This window comes from Corvus brachyrhynchos, unplaced genomic scaffold (assembly GCF_000691975.1).
Source record: "Corvus brachyrhynchos isolate BGI_N302 unplaced genomic scaffold, ASM69197v1 scaffold89, whole genome shotgun sequence".
NCBI classification, from domain to species: domain Eukaryota; kingdom Metazoa; phylum Chordata; class Aves; order Passeriformes; family Corvidae; genus Corvus; species Corvus brachyrhynchos.
Genome location: NW_008246063.1, coordinates 1,551,228 through 1,567,577, shown reverse-complemented (window position 1 = coordinate 1,567,577; position 16,350 = coordinate 1,551,228). Strand labels below are relative to the sequence as shown.

General features: G+C 42.6%; 1 protein-coding gene across 2 annotated transcripts in view; it reads right to left on the bottom strand.

The window, feature by feature from the left end:
* The window catches only part of TSNARE1 (t-SNARE domain containing 1), a 447,763-nt gene that overhangs the window by 373,862 nt on the left and 57,551 nt on the right, over positions 1-16,350 (bottom strand). Inside the window, exon 1 of one of the 2 annotated variants that reach the window (XM_008643063.2) lies at positions 7,797-7,801. The exons of the other annotated variant lie outside the window; for it this stretch is intronic. The gene's annotated coding sequence lies outside the window, so the exon portion shown is untranslated. Of the gene's footprint in view, positions 1-7,796; positions 7,802-16,350 lie in introns of those variants that run through there. 2 annotated transcript variants of the gene reach the window in all.

Genomic DNA, 16,350 nt, shown 5'->3' with positions numbered 1-16,350 from the left:
GTGAGATAAGAATTAGGAGAAAGCAAAGCAGGCACAAAACTTAAAAGAATATAAAGAAAAAGAAGTTTATTAACAGACCTAAAAGAAAGAAAAAAAAATCAGACCAAACCGTCAGAACGCTTCTCCTCCCCCCACCTTTCCCCATTCTCCCACTGACAATGTAAAAAGACATCCCTTGTGATTTTCAATCAGTTTACCACCTCTATAATAACCTTGTTCAGTTCACTTAGGGAGAGGAGTCTCTCTTGCTCATGCTATGGAGACATCTCCACAAGAAGTTCTCTCATGGCTTCAGTATCACAACAAGACAGCCACCCGAGTTGGTTCTTCCCTTCCCCTGACTTACAGCTTTCCCCACAACTGCTTTCGAGGGTCCAATCCTGAGCTACTGGGGTATCATTTTAAGGTTGAGCTGTTCAGAAGCAAAGGTTCTCTTCACCCATCTCTGGGAGCATCTTCATCTCTAGCAATAGAGGCCCTCCTCCTCCCCTGGGAGCAAGGGTCCTCATCACTTTCAGCTCTAGGAATAGAGGTCTTCTCCTTCCTTGGGAGCAAGGGTCCTCATCAAATTACAGCTACTGTCATTTGCTTATTTCAGCACAGGTACTTTTGCTCACAAGTACAGTTTGAATGCTCCACCCCCCCATGCTTTCATGAAATTACAACGGGTACTCTGATATATCATAGTCCATCACCACCATAGCTTTACAACAAAATTTCAACTTCTAAGCTCGAAACATCTCCTCTTTCTCCTCCCTCAGGGTTTCAGCTCTTCCTGCTTCACTGACTTTGGTGTCTTTATGGCGTTTTCTTCACATGCCTTCACCTTCCCTCTTCCTCTGACTCGGGAGAGGATTGATGTCTGCACGCTTCATCGCGCCGGAGGAGGGCGGTGGGGGGCCCGCGGATGGACCCGGGCCGCACCACGGCCGGAAGACAAGGGAGCTTTCCCGGTCTCTGTTTGTTCTTAAATGTCTTTAAAAGTGGCTTAAAAAATTGTCAATATTCAAACTAGCCAGCTGATAGGTTCTGTCAGGTCATAGAGGAAGCTGTAAGCACGTCTTTGCAAGAGAATCACTTCCATGGCTGATGCCCTCTTTACTAAAAACACAAACTATACTAAACCATGACAACCGGGCATTGGAGGACTCCTCCTTCCTGCTCATTAGCTCGTGTAGCACATGACCAAAGGGAACCCAGAGCAAATATCAGGGAGGAAAAGCAGCTCTGCTCCAGCGCGTGACTCATGTGAGAGGAACGCCAAGCCCTGAGCGAGCCAAGGCAAAACAGCTGAGTGGCAAAGCCTGCACAGGGGAGAAGAGTTGCCCTTAAAAATGCAGACTGCATTTTTTTCCACCAAGAAAGAGGCTGTATTTTTTATACTATGAACTGTATGTAAGACCCTGGTGAAGACAGGACGCACAGTGTAGGGTGCATTTGTTGAAATGTGGGTGCCAAATACCATCTCAGATGTCCCGTGAGGCCTGGCTGGGCCTGGAAGATCTGACTGGTGATGCACAGCCTTCTGTGCTGGCAGAAGAATGGGAAACAGCTGCAAATTAAGGCACCTAAATCATAGAATTTTTTGGGCAGGAAAAGACCTTTAAGATCACTGAGTCCAACCAGACACTGCTAAAGCTACCACTAAATCATCTCCCCAGGTGCCACATTTACACATCTTTTAAATTCCTCCAGGAATGGCGACTCCACCACTTCTCTGGGAAGTCTGTTTGGATGCTTGACAAGCCTTTTAGTGATGATCTTTTCCCTAACAGCCAATCTAAACCCCCCTAAGCACAATTTAAGATTATTTCCTCTTTTCCTATCACTTGTTACCTGGGAGAAGAGATCAACCCTCACTTCTCAGTGTGCACCCATAGCTACTGGGAGAGACCTAAATTAGTACAGCCAGTGAAGAGCGAAGAGCCAGTCAAAATACACAGGAGGTGCCTACTTTCCAGTAGACAGAGGGAGTGGAGGAAGTTTGCAGCTCCTGGGAAGCACAGACATACAACAGATTTTAAAAATCCCTGAAAATTTACCTTTAAATTTATCATTTTCATCAGTCTTTTCAACATTTTATCCAATTGTACTGCTTTTTTCCTAACACAGTAGAAGAACTGAAAATTTAATGTCTCATCAGACTGGGAAAAGAATGTTGGGAAAAGAATGTCTCATCATTCTGGGAAAAGAATGTTGAATCCCATGGATTCCTGAGTCACCTGGAAAAGGCAAACCTCTCCTTCTTTTTTCCAGTGTAAGAACTGTGGGGTAATGAAGCAAATCCAGGAGGAAACAGAAATGAAAGAAAGAAAGAAGGTAACCCTCATGTAAAGCCTAAATGAGCAAGAACTTCATGCCACAGACTGTTGTGCATCCTGAAACCTTACACAGGCTTAAAAATGCAACAGGACTATGAAAAGAAGGAGGGGGAAAAAAGGAAGAACAAAAATACATTGCGTGGTATTAAATGTACCACCTCTGACTGAAGGAACATGGGAAAACAGTGGGAGAAGCCCATTGTTTTCTCTTTTCTCATGTTCTTCACAAAACAGCCTGGATTTGGTTCATTTTCCATGGACACACCTGTCCTGACCCAGTTCATCTCTTCCTGTGACAATTCTAGAAGGAAATCTTTCAGGAGAGCACGAAACCAGACAGTTCAAGAGCTGCCAGGCTACTTGAAATTCGCTCCTTCTGGTCAGCTGCTCTCTTTTACCTCTCTCCATGGCCATGGTGAGGATGGCTCCACTCAGCCCCAGTAATCTGGACTTATAAACAAGGCTAGACCCAGCCCTAAGAGTGAGGTTTGAAGATAACCAGATCCCCATCACTCAAGAGAGGAGAGAAAGGATGAAGGAGAAAGCAAGAGCATTAACAGAGGCCTGTCACATACCAAGGGCTCGTGGCTGAGCATCTTGTCTCCAGGCAGATCAAATCTAAATCCATCACTGAGTTTATGAAGGTAAACACATTTTGGAGACGAAAGTCAGGAATGGGAACAAGGAACTAACAGGTGCCAAGTTCACACCTGATTAAGAGCATGCAAAAGATACATCTGCGTTGTGCTTCATTTTACTGCTCTGCACAGGAATACTGTAATTATGTCGTATAATTGCATCCCTGTTCGAGATGAACGTGAATTAAGGTGGTTATCAGGTATAAAAATATTTAAGTCTCAATAAGGTGAGGTGAGAGACAGACTCTGCTCTGCTGTACTTGCTCTCAGCTGGTGACAGCAATGCCCACAGAACTTCCATCACACAGGAATTCCCATTCCAACGTCATTATACAGAGGTGCAATATTGAGTGGAAATACAGACTCCCACACTTGATTTTTTATATTCTCTATCCAAGCTTGTCTAATCTCGCTGGTCCCATTATTTTACTGGTTGGTGGGTGTTTTTAGTGACTTGACTCTACATAAACAACAGGATCCACATTTGAGAATTGTTTCTCCTTGCCCTTTGTAGCCATCAGCCAGGTTTTTAACTGGTATTTTTTTGCCTCAGAAACCTTTTTCAGCCTGAAGAAAGTGCCATTCTGAAAATAAACATAAAAGGAAGGAGACCTCTGTAATGGAGTTGGGACAAGGTCCAAAAGAACTTGTATTTCAAATGTTCTATTGCACTGTTTGCTTGCACTACATTCAAAGCTTTGGGAAGCCATCCAAACCAAACAGACACAAAATACTCCATGGAAATTACAGCTGCAAGGTGCCAGTGACAGCAAAAAGTGTTTTGATGGGGAAAATAAAACCGAAAATTCAAGTATGAGGTGAAAAGCATGGAACAGCTTATGCAGGAAATGTCCAAAAAATAAAAGGTGGACTGAGGAGATTTGTCACCACCACCACTCCCCAAAAAATAAAGAGACAAAGGCCATGACAGAAGCCCTGGGTAAAAATTAATTGGACAAAAGGTGGGGGAGTTTTCATCCTTTCCACATGTTTTTGTTTCCTCTCTTATCTCACTGGAGGATCTAAGAGGTCTAGAAGAGCCTGAGGGGACGGGATGTGGTGGTTGCTGAGTCCCTGAGCACATAAAGCTCTTCTGAAGACACATCACAGAAAGTCTGAGGACACCTCTCTGTTTCCAAAACCACTCAAAGCTCATGGCTCCTCTTCAACATTTTTACAAGGACATGTGGTGATAGGACAAAGGGGGAATGGCTTCGAACTGAAAGAAGACAGGTTTCGATTGGATATTAGAAAGAAATTCTTCCCTGTGAGGGTGGTGAGGCACTGGAACAGACTGCCCAGAAAAGTTGGGGATGCCCCACCCCTGGAAGTGTTCAAGACAGAGCTCTGAGCAACCCGGTCCAGTGGAAGGTGTCCCTTCCTGTGGCAGGGGAGTTGGAACTGGATGAGTTTTAAGGTCCCCTCCAACCCAACCATTCAATGATTTGTATTCCCCTTGGTAAATAACCTGATTAAGTCGCATTTACCTTGAAAAAAAGAATGCTCAAAAGACACATCACCTATGCAAAAATGAAAACTGTCTTTAAATTTAAAGAGGATAGAAAAGCTTATCTGTTGTACCTCTCAAATCAAACCCCAATTTCACTATTAAGAGGAAAATAAAAACACTGCAACTGGAGCATAAAGGGAATAGTTTAAGGTCAAATAAAGCCACAAACAATTCAGACAATTAAGATCATGGAAGCACTGGGAGGGTGCAGGGAGTTGTGTCTAATGGGTTCCACAACGAGACCAGAAATATTCAAATCGAGCAGTGCCTCCTCCTTTGTGCTGCCTTAATCCAAGGATTAAATGTTTTCCATGAAAGATATGAGAATCTGGCCCCTAATGATTACATGCCTATAAAAATCAGAAGGTATTGCTGTTATTTCAAGTAGGTACCATAAACCACTGCCTCAATTAAATTTTGCCAGGCACTGTACACACTGCAGATCTTTCAGAATAAATTGTTTCAGTGCAAAAACAGAGGATGTGCAGCCCCAGCAGGGAGGGGTAGTCCCACTTTAAATTGCTCAAAGGAAACACCTGCCTCTTACAGGCCATTATTTGGCAAGGAAACATTTTAAAAATCCATTTTCAAATATTCAATCCAAGAAGTTGAGATAGGCGCTCTCTGCAGATAAAATTAAAACAAATTATAAAAGAATGAAAGGTTAAAAAAAGAAATCTGGTCCAGATGGATTCCCGGCTGAATTCTATAAAATATTTACAGATCTTCTGCCACCAAAACTTACGTTTCTTTTTCATGAGGTGGAAACCAAAGGCTCTCCACCTGTCTTATTTTTATTTTTTGTTTTTAAACCCTCATGGAAGATATAATTAAGGTTTTTAGAAGGAAAAAAAAAAGGAAAAAAGAAAAAAAAAAAACCAAAATAAACCACCAAAACCCAACTGACTTTAATCAGTGGGTAGTTACTGCGATTCCAGTTAATCAATGCTGATTCTACAAATTCTACACAAAAGATAGATTGTCCCTTTGCTTCATTTTGTCCAAATTTTTTCCCTAAATTTTAAGTTCAAGATTTTGATCATTAAAATGGGCTTAGCTCGGATAAGCACAGCCTGATACCACCATCATTCACATAATATATTAACAGCCTAGTCCCATGACAGTGCTGTCTCTAGATACCAAAAGATACTTCATCATGTGTCAGAAGGGTAAAATATCCACTTTTTCATTTCAGACCAGCCAAAAAAGTTCTCAATTTTCTGCTCCTAAATCCTCACATTCCATTTTCCAACAGCCAGACGGACAGAGCTCAGCTCCACAAGGAGGAGGGAGCAGTTTATATGTACATGACATGCTGACTGGCTTTCTGTTTGCTGTGGTCCTGTGGGTGATGGAGCAGACGGAAACAGAGCAATCCTTTAAACTGCCAGTTATCCCATCAGTCCTGGCAGGACTTTTGGAGAAGGATGTGACTGAACACCAGCAACTCAACCCTTTTGTTTCAGGGTGGGAATCCAGGCACTGTTTGGTACCTCTGGATTTGATCTACTGATGCCAGGGGATGAAGATCCAGGTCGTGGCTCTCGGATTTCTTGCTCAAGGCTCTGCATCTTTGTTCTTCTCCCTGCCTCCAGTAAGGGAGCCAAAGGTCTTAGAACATTAATTCCTACCACAGCAATCACAGGATCATAGAATTTGTTTAGGTTGGAAAAGCCCTCTAAGATCATCGAGTCCAGCTCTTCCCCCAGCACTGCCAAGGCCACCACTAGCCCATGTCCCTAAGTGCCACATCCACACATCTTTTAAATCTGTCCAGGGACGGTGACTCCACCACTGCCCTGGGCAGCCTGTTCCAAGGCTTGGCAGCCCTTTCAGTGAGGAAATTTTTCCTAATGCATGTGCTAGACAAGAATTTTTGTCTTTGTTGGCTGTTCTCAGCTCTGTGCAGCACAAAGAACTATCTCCACATATCTATTTGCAGATTAAAAGGGAAAAACAAGCAAACAAGCAAAACCCACCCCACTATGGTCTGCTTCCAAAGCCATTTCACGTATTATGAGATAAGAACTTAAAATGTTTTCGATGTTGGAGGTGTATCCCTTTTTTTCAATCTGACCTTGGATTCATTACTCAGTTATTATGCTTTTTACAAGTGAAATATGAGACTACATAATGATTTGGTCTCCACTGGATGTTGACTTGATAAACACTACAATTAATTCAAATTACCATGCTGCCCTTCCTTTCCCTTCACACTTTCAGAAACGTCTCTCTAAACCAAATCTATGATTACCATTCATACACAAAAGCTTCAGAAAAACACTCCTCCACAAGCATATGGCAGAGCAAATTTGTCCAGCGTTGCCGGCTTCCCATGGCATTTATCTTGAGGAAGGCATTACACAGCGATAGAGATATCTCCACATGTTGGCTTCCCTCAGAAAGGCACAGAGCTATCCTTCATCCCATTATGGAGTGCACTGTATCCTCAGGAGAGCATCCTGCTCCCAGAGATGCTTCAGGCAGACGAGGACTGTAATCAGCTATCCATGATCTCAGCTGTGATATCCATTCTTAAAGTTAAGGCTGTGCTTTCTAGGAGCTGTACCAGACTTCAGGCACACGCCATGGCAACCAAATTCAAGTGCACTTGTTCGAAACCCTCACTTACTCAGAGAAAAAAAAAAAAAAGGGGGGGGGGGGGAAGGAAAAAAAATAGCAGCAAGTTTAACTAAGCACTTTATGGACAACATAATTCACAGAATCATTTAGGTTGGAAAGGATCTCTAAGACCATCAAGTCACATCTTTGACTGATCTCCACCTTGTCAACCAGACCAGAGCACTGAGTGCCACGTCCAGTTATTTCTTGGACAACTCCAGGGATGAGGACTCCACCACTTTCCTGGGCAGCCCCTTCCAATGTTTGACAACCCTTTCCATGAAGAAATTCCTCCTGATGTCCAGCCTGAACCTCCCTGGTGCAGCTTGAGACCATTTTGTCTTGTCTTGTCCCTTGTTCCCTGAGAGAAGAGACCAACACCCATCTGGATGCATCCTCCTGTCAGGGAGTTGCAGAGAGCAGAAAGATCACCCTTGACCCTCCTGTACTCCAGGCTGAGCCCCCCCAGTTCCCTCAGCTGTTCCTTATAGGACTTATTCTTTAGACTCTCTCCCAGCTCTTTTCCCTTCTCTGGACATACTCCACCCCCTCAATGTCTTTCTTGAAATGAGGGGCCCAGAACTGGACGCAGCACTCAACACGTGTCCTCACCAGTGGCCAGCACAGAGGGACAATCACTGCCCCAGTCCTGCTGGCCACACTATTTTTCATACAATCCAGGATGCCCTTGGCCTTCTTGCCCACCTGGGCACACACTGGTTCATGCCCAGATACACAATAGTCACTGTTTAAAACATGGCAATAATCAGCATGCCCCCACCACAGACCCACAGTTCCTGATACTCCCCTATGCAAGAGAAGGAAGAGCACAGGGAACAGCACTTCAGCTATCAAACATTACAGCAGCTGCTGGTATGAGTTAACCTGAACCATTACAGCCTCCCTCCTGTATCAGGACATTGTCCCAGAGCACACTGAAGCAATTCAGCCTCCCGGATTTAACAGCATGACACTGGTGCTCAGGTACAGCAAGATGGAAAAGCTCTTAAAATAACAGCCCCAAACGGTGTAATTTCATTAAGGCAGGCTGACCCTTGCTGCTTCTGCTCATGTTCCTCCCTGGTATTGTTACTCTGTGATTTAGTTCACTCCCTGGCAAAATTCCTTTTTCTTTCTTTCTTCCCAGTCATGTATATATTTATAAATATAAAGGAATAAAGAGAACAGAGATAAACCCTCAAGGTATTTCTTTCCATGCTGGCCCAAGCGAGAATACAAGATATTCTGTGTGTTACAGCCAGTGGTTTGCAAGAGTGTGCACAGCCTTCCTTCAGTGTTCATTTAATTACCAAAAACAGGTACAAGAGTTAACAGTGCCTGACGGATACATAGAAGACTCTCCAAGCTCAGCTGATGGTTCTGCAAGTTAAAGGCTCAAAAGTTATTAAAAACTACAAAACACACAAAACCAAAACAAACAAGGAAACAAAACCCAACAAAACCCCAAAAACATAGGATGGTTTGGGTTCCAAATCTAGCCCTGCCCTCCCTGCCATGGGCAGGCACACCTTCCACTAGCCCAGGTTGCTCCAAGCCCCGTCCAACCTGGCCTTGGACACTTCCAGGGATGGGGCAGCCACAGCTTCTCTGGGCACCCTGTGCCAGGGCCTCACCGCCCTCACATAAAGAAACATAGAATTTGTTTCTAATATCCAATCTAAATCTTCCCTCTGTCAGTTGGAAGTCATTTGCCCTTGTCCTGGTACTCCAGGCCCTTGTCCCAAGTCCCTCTCCACCTCTCTTGGAGCCCCTTTAGGCACTGGAGGGGCTCTAGGTCTCCCTGGAGCCTTCCCTTCTCCAGGTTGGACACCCCCAGCTCTCCCAGCTGTTCTCCAGAGCAGAGGGGCTTCAGCCCTTGGAGCATCTTCATGTTTTCCTCTGGACTCACATCAAGAAGTCCATGTCTTTCTTATGTCGTAACCTCAGACCTGGATAAATTACTCCAGGGGATCCCACAAGAGTGGAGCAGAGAGGGAGAATCCCCCTGCCAACGAAAATGACAGATAAATTAAACTTGAAGAACTACCTGGACTTGGTAACTCAAGGCAGACTTAAATTTGCAAAACCTGAACAGTCTGAAAGCTGCATTTCCTGCAAGGGGAAGACCTGATGAGTCTTCAGGCATTTCATTCTCCAGCTCTTCTCCAGGAGTTCTGCACACAAAAGTTTCTCCTTCAGAAAAAAAAAAAAATTGCTTTTGCAGGATGGCAATCTCTGTATTTTAAATTCATGCCCCATTCCTGGAAGTGTCCAAGGCCAGGTTGGATGAGGTTTGGAGCAACCTGGTCTAGTGGAAGGTGTCCCTGCCATGGAAAGGGACACTTACATTCATCCTTATATTAATTTCAATTCTATACATTAATTAGCTTTTGAAATAACCCAAAAATGAGACACCTTCCAGAATCTCTTTAAAATACTTGTATTTGTCAAGCAAGTCTCAATTCCATGTCTAAAATACGTAATTCCATGTCTAAAACAAGTCTGTAATGAACCAGAGGCACCAGAATCCCAAATAAAGACCATCAACCTCAACCTAAAATCCTCTGGAGAGGGTGAACACCAGTCTGTAATTTCAAGCTGTGGTCTCAAGAGAGCTTCTTCATTTCCTAAATCTGTCAGAACTCTCAACTATCACAGTCCAAGCCAGCCTCTCATGCTGTTTTACCCACGGGAGAACCCAGAAACCACATTCACCAACCTTTGCAGAAACCTGTCAAATTTTTTATTTAATGAAGTAAAATTTAAAAGCATTTGAATAATTATTTGACACATTTCATTACTCAATCAACCCAGAACTTTTCAGCCAGTGAGGAAGACAGGGATGTAAACTTCATTACAGTTCAGTACAACTGCCAGGAAAGGAAAGAACTTCATTAAAAGGGTTGGTTCAGTACATCAGTGCCAACCTTTCTGACAGGACTGGGTTATTTCACCCACCAGCCCCTCAAAGAGCATTTGGTGGTCAAAATATTCAGTCTTCCCATTAGGGAAGCTTTGATAGCCACATACGGATTGATACCACCAAAAAGGTGTTCCTGCCCATGGTGGGGGGTTGGATAAGATGGTCCTTAAGGTCCTTTCCAACCCAAACCATTCAATGATTCTATGCCTGAAAACCTGTAGAGGCCTTTTTATACTCGGGACATGACTTTTCCATGTTTTAACCTCTTCAGGAGTCACCAGCAAAACAAGAGTATCCAAAGCCACAGGTGACAGCACTTCCACACCACTGACCAACACGCCAAAGACAAGCACTTGCCTATGAAGTGTAAAGAAAAATGTTTTCTTGAGGGACTTCAGTCTAACCGGCATCTGCTTGAAGCTTCCCACTGTCAGGTCTAAAACACCCCTGGAATTATTAAACATTACAGCTGACAAGTTTCCTACCTCAGAAATATTGTTCTTCACTCCAGGGAATTTTGTGATAGACCTCATCTTGATATAGAGGAATTGATCAAAGAACTGAAAATTAGTGGCTGCTTGGGTAATCACAACTTGTTCACTTAAAAAAAAAAACCTCAAAAATTATTAAAGAAAATTTAAGTCTAGAATCTTTCTGGTTTTAAAAGGCTTGTTTTAAAAAGGCATTTAATCAGAAAAATAGAAGGGTGTAAGAGATGATAAAAATAACAACATGTAGGAATTTCAAAGGTTTGCCTTCCTGGATATCCACAATTCTCAGCTAGGGAAGATGGAAACCTTCCCTACATGGGGTAAAGAACTGCATAAAACACTCCAAAACCTTATGCTTGGATATGTACTTGGGGAAAACAGAAGGAAAACCAATCAACCAGAGAAAAAAATCCACAAAAATCTCCCCCCTGGATACAAGAAATCTACAACCAAAAAAATAACCCAAATAAATAGAAGGGTGTAAGAGATGATAAAAATAACAACATGTAGGAATTTCAAAGGTATCCCTTCCTGGATATCCACAATTCTCAGCTAGGGAAGATGGAAACCTTCCCTACATGGGGTAAAGAACTGCATAAAACACTCCAAAACCTTATGCTTGGATATGTACTTGGGGAAAACAGAAGGAAAACCAATCAACCAGAGAAAAAATCCACAAAAATCTCCCCCCTGGATACAAGAAATCTACAGCCAAAAAAATAACCCAAATAACCAAGAAGAAAAAGGTGGAGGCAAAAATTAATTTTCACAGTGGAGCTGGTACAGGACAGGAGACTGAACTCAGGAACAATTCAGATAAATCAGGAATGTTTGTAAATTATTTCAACCTTTGGAAAATATTTGAAAAACATTGAAACACAAAATTTCACTAAAAGTCAGTGGAAATTAATGTCCACCCCATCGGTTGCTCAGGAAAGTCCAAAAATAGCAGCTCAGATGTGATTAAATCCAGCAAGCCTGGGTAACACAAGCACCAAATGCTGTGAAAGAGCAGGGGAAGCAGCGATTTGGCTCATTAGTGCTGATTTGTGACACCATTTGGAAAGAATCAAGGGAATTCCAGAAGAAAAGCTAACGTGGAATCAAAGCGAAAGGGTAAAGCAGGTAATACTGTGCTCATTAATGGCCTGCCAGCCTAACAACAAATCCACGAGAAGAAGAGAAAAAAAAAAAATGAAAGGAAAGATGAAAAAGAAGAAGAAACAGCTGATGTTGGACTCAATTATTAAAGAAGAATTATTTAATTTGGATCTGCAATGGGCAATTTAACACTTCCTTTCTCGCCAACAAGGAAGGGACAGCTCAATGCATTGGTTCTTCAACTGCTGGAAACCTCAGCCATGAGAGACAGTTATTAAATATTCAAATCAGTATGGATTTATGGAAACTGTGGTGTATTGAACCTCAGGAAATGTTCTCATCCACAGGACCACGTCACACTGATGAGGCACGAAACCCGTGAGGCAGAGATCATCTTGAGTGACCAAAGAAAACTGATGTGTCCCAGAGTTAAAAAACTCATTGACCACAAGGTATCAGGCTATAATTACATGCAAGCCAATTCCAGAGGTGGGACAAGTTTCTAAAACAGTCCAACAGTGATGGATTAGGCATTGGAATAGTCTGCCCCTGTCCAACTCTACTGCCAAGTTTGATGAAACACTAACAAAGCATCAAAAGAGAATCCAGAGAAAACAGGGCCTACAAGCGAGATGGAAAAGGACTTTGGACAAGTGTACAGAGCCACAGAACAAGGGGGAATGGCTTCAAACTGAAGGAGGGAAGGTTTAGATTGGATATTAGGAAGAAATTCTTCCCTGTGAGGGTGGGAAGGCCCTGGCACAGGTTGCCCAGAGAAGCTGTGGCTGCCCCATCCTTGGAATTGCTCCAGACCAGGCTGGACATAGCTTGGAGCAACCTGGGATAGTGGAAGGTGTCCCTGCCCACGGCAGGGGGATGGAACTGGATGATCTTTAAGGTCCCTTCCAACCCAAACCATTCCATGATTCTTAGAACTTGTTCCCTTGGCATGCAAAAACAAGCTCCTGAAAGAATGCAGCACCAGAGACAACTGAAGTGGAAAACTGATGTTCAGCATAAAATTATGAGCTTAGATCACATAAGTTCAGGAAAAAAAGTCTCCTTTGGCACTGAGGTTCTCAGGGTTTCCAAGCCATGCTGCCTGGATCAGTATCCTCTCATCTGGAGGCTTGTCTTGAGCCAGTGGTTGGGATCCACAGCAGTGTCACCAACACCCTGGCTTTGCTGTCTGAAGTTCTCAAAAAAGGAATCATCCTCTTCCCCAGGAGCTATTTACATTCCTTCGTTGTTTCTCTCTCTGTCGAAGTGTTTAAATTATACAAATACATCACAGCCTTACTCTTCTCCATTAAATATTAAAGGGATTTTTTTGTTTGTGTATGTTTACTTTGGCTGTTTGATGCTTTTTTTTAAATTTAGAAACAGAATGCAAAGAAACAACCATGCTCAACTTTGCATTAGTGCTGCTCTACCTAAATTATTGTATTACAAACATGCATCTTTCTTGTCTTTGCACAAAATTTTGTTTGATAATGGGAGTTTAAAACATTCTTGGTATCTCACCTAGGAGGGTGTTTCTTCCAGGAAAGCAGAACTACAAACAAATATATTTAATGCAAGAATACATAAGACCATTAACATCATGTAGTGAAGTAACTACAGCACTAGGAGGGGAAAAAAAAAGAAAATAAATAAAGATAAATTTTAAAAAATAAACCCAAAATATTAGAATGGTGGATTTACATTTACAGAAACTTAGAAAATTTGGAAAGACAGATTTTATTTTAGGTCATGGCTTGAAACAGCTCCTGGGTTTCTTCATGACGGGAAAAAATCTGCGGTATGGAGGGAATGTGTGGGTTTAATTTCATCTTTATTTCTCACTACCCAAATGTATTTTAATTTGCAATAAATTAATTTTCCTCAATTCAAGTATGTTTTGCCCATGAAGGTAATTAGTGATCTCCCTGTCTGCATCTTGACCCACGAGCTCTCATATCCTATTTTTTCCCTCTCATCCAGCTGGGAAGGGGGGAATGAGCAGCTGGGTGGGTGCTTGGCTGTTTGCAGAGGCTGATCCACCACAGGCAGCAAGAGGTGTAAAACACAGCAGTTCAAAGGTAGAATGGGAAAGTTCAGGTTCAACCACGTCCAAAAGCTTTGCCCTGTTCCTGTAACTCTTCCCCTGACCTAACTCCTGCCTCACCCATTCATGGAATTTTTCCCTTATCCTGAGATTTGACACTGCTGTTCTTCCACTCACTCAAGATTCCCTACAGGACAGTATTTCCCTCTTGCAAAGCTATTTCCCAACCTATCCCTTCCTCTCTTGCTACTCAACATATGAGCACCCTTTAGAACATTCCTCCACAATCTGAAATGAACAATTCCACATGGAAGTTGTTTGGTTTTGGTTTTTTTTCTCCTGTGTTTGTGCAGGACCTGGGATCCCCAAGTTGCCTATTAAAGAACATATATGGCAAAATGGAGCCACAAAGAATTGGACACCAAAAAAAAAAAAAAAAAAAAAAAAAAAAACCGGAAGACTATAACAACAGAAACCAGCAGAGATATGATTTAAAAAATTGAAACAAAATCCACCAATCTGCATTCACCCCAGCTTTGGTTTCAGCTATTAATGTGCAAATGATGGCTGCTCAGATCTGCTGTGCTGCAAATTGCTCAAGCTCAGATTCACTCACCTCAATAGGAAGCGAATAAGAAAAATGTTATTATTCATCTCTGTTACGTTTTCCTGTAAGTGATGATATGGGCCATGCACACAAGATCACCACTTTTGATTCTTAAGACATGGACATCTAACAAGTTGTTTAAGTGCCATTTTAGCTACGTGCAGCCCAATGTCCTTTACTCCAGAGAAGTTAGTCCAGACATTTTAACTCCAGAATTTCATAAATTTAAAACAGAGAGTTTAGTTTGTTCTCTTCTAGAACATCAGAAAGTTGTCAAATTCCCATTTGTTGCCTTCTAATTCATTTATGTGACCACAAGGTATCTTCCAAAGAAATGTCTGTGTCCATGCAAGAGTACCAAAAATTACTGAATCCATTCATTCCTCCTGCAATTTGTCCTACTGGCTTTCATGCCCATTGCTGGAGGTGCACACACACCTTTTCTCTCCTGGCAATTTATTATCTCCCTGTTCCTACATGCCACCATCACCTTTTTTCTTTTCCTGAATTACATAAAATTGCATTTCTGTGTAGTTTTGTGCTTGATTATGTCTCTAGCATGAGGAAGCACATGATTACCATGTGTGGGTTGTAACACATTTTCTCTATTAAATGTGGTAGCCTACAGTCTGCAGAAACCACTGAGAATTATTACTGGCTACAAGAATACTATTTTTCGGTTGGGGTTGTATTTTTGCTGATTGGTTGGGGAAGGGTTTTTTTGGTGTTTTGGTTCGTTTGGTTGTTTGGGGTTTTTTTCTTGCAGACCACAAAAAACCTGCAAAATTTGTTTTGATTTCTCTTTCCTCAGCAACCTCCAGATGGGGAAGACCATTAGGGGAAGGTTGAAAAACCCAACCCATAGCAACCAAAACCATGCCATTTTTAGCTCAGACTCCACTACAGATTCTGGCTTCTCTGACACCTGGTACCTTCCACTCACCTTTTATCAGCTCACCCTGCACTAAGTAAATGACTGCAGTGGTTTTTAACATCCCCATCATGTGACTCATCCATTAACACCAGTCCTACCAAATTCCTTCTCAAAACCAGGATACCCCAATTCCTCCTCTTCACCCCACTTATCCTCCATGCACCACCACAGCATGACAGACAGGTCATGGAATCATTTAGGTTGGAAAAGACCTTTAGGATCATCAAGCCAACCATTAACCAGGCACTGCCAAAGCCACCATTAAACCACGTCCCCATGTGCCACATCTACGTTTCTTTTCAATTCCTCCGGGGATGGTGACTCCATCCCTTCCCTGGGCAGCCTCTTCCAATCCTTTTTATGGAGAATTATTTCCTAATATCCAATCTCAATGACCCCTGGTTCAACTCAAGGCTGTTTCCTCCTGTCCTGTGGCTTGTTACTTGAGGGAAGTGCAACACATGGCTCCATCTGATGTCTCTTAAACCAACAGCCTCTAAGTGCACAGCCTTCTCCATCTATATTTGGCTTCCCATGGAGGAAAAGATAAAAGGGAAACAGAAAATAAAAGCAGGATGAAATCCCCCTGATGGTATTTATCTACTCTCCCACTTGCCCCTACAGACATTGTCTGTCTTCACCCCAGAGTCACCAACCAGGTTACAGAGCAGAGGAAGGAAAAGCAGATTTAATGATAACTCTGATCATGAAGATGCCGCCAACCAAAGCCTCGTGTGCAACAACATTTCATTCAAAACTAAATTAATTGCAGAAGTTCAGATAATAAAGCACATGCATTTTAAAAATAGCAGTTTTACCATCCTTTAATGCTCAAAAAAAAAAAAAACCCCAAGACACCACTGTGGAAGTTAGATGCTCAGCTAAAGTGAGTGGTTTAAACCTGCAGAAAGGATCTGACTTGGATCAAACACTCCAGACCAGAAGAAGGGAAGGGAAGGGAAGGGAAGGGAAGGGAAGGGAAGGGGAAAGGGAAGGAAAGGAGAAGGAGAAGGAGAAGGAGAAGGAAAGAAGGAAAGGAGAAGGAAAGGAGAAAGTAAGATATAACCTTCCAGTCTCCCCAGGTTGTCACTGCACCATCCCTTTCTCCTCTGTCCCTGAAAAATTCAAGGGAAGGGAAGGGAAGGGAAGGGAAGGG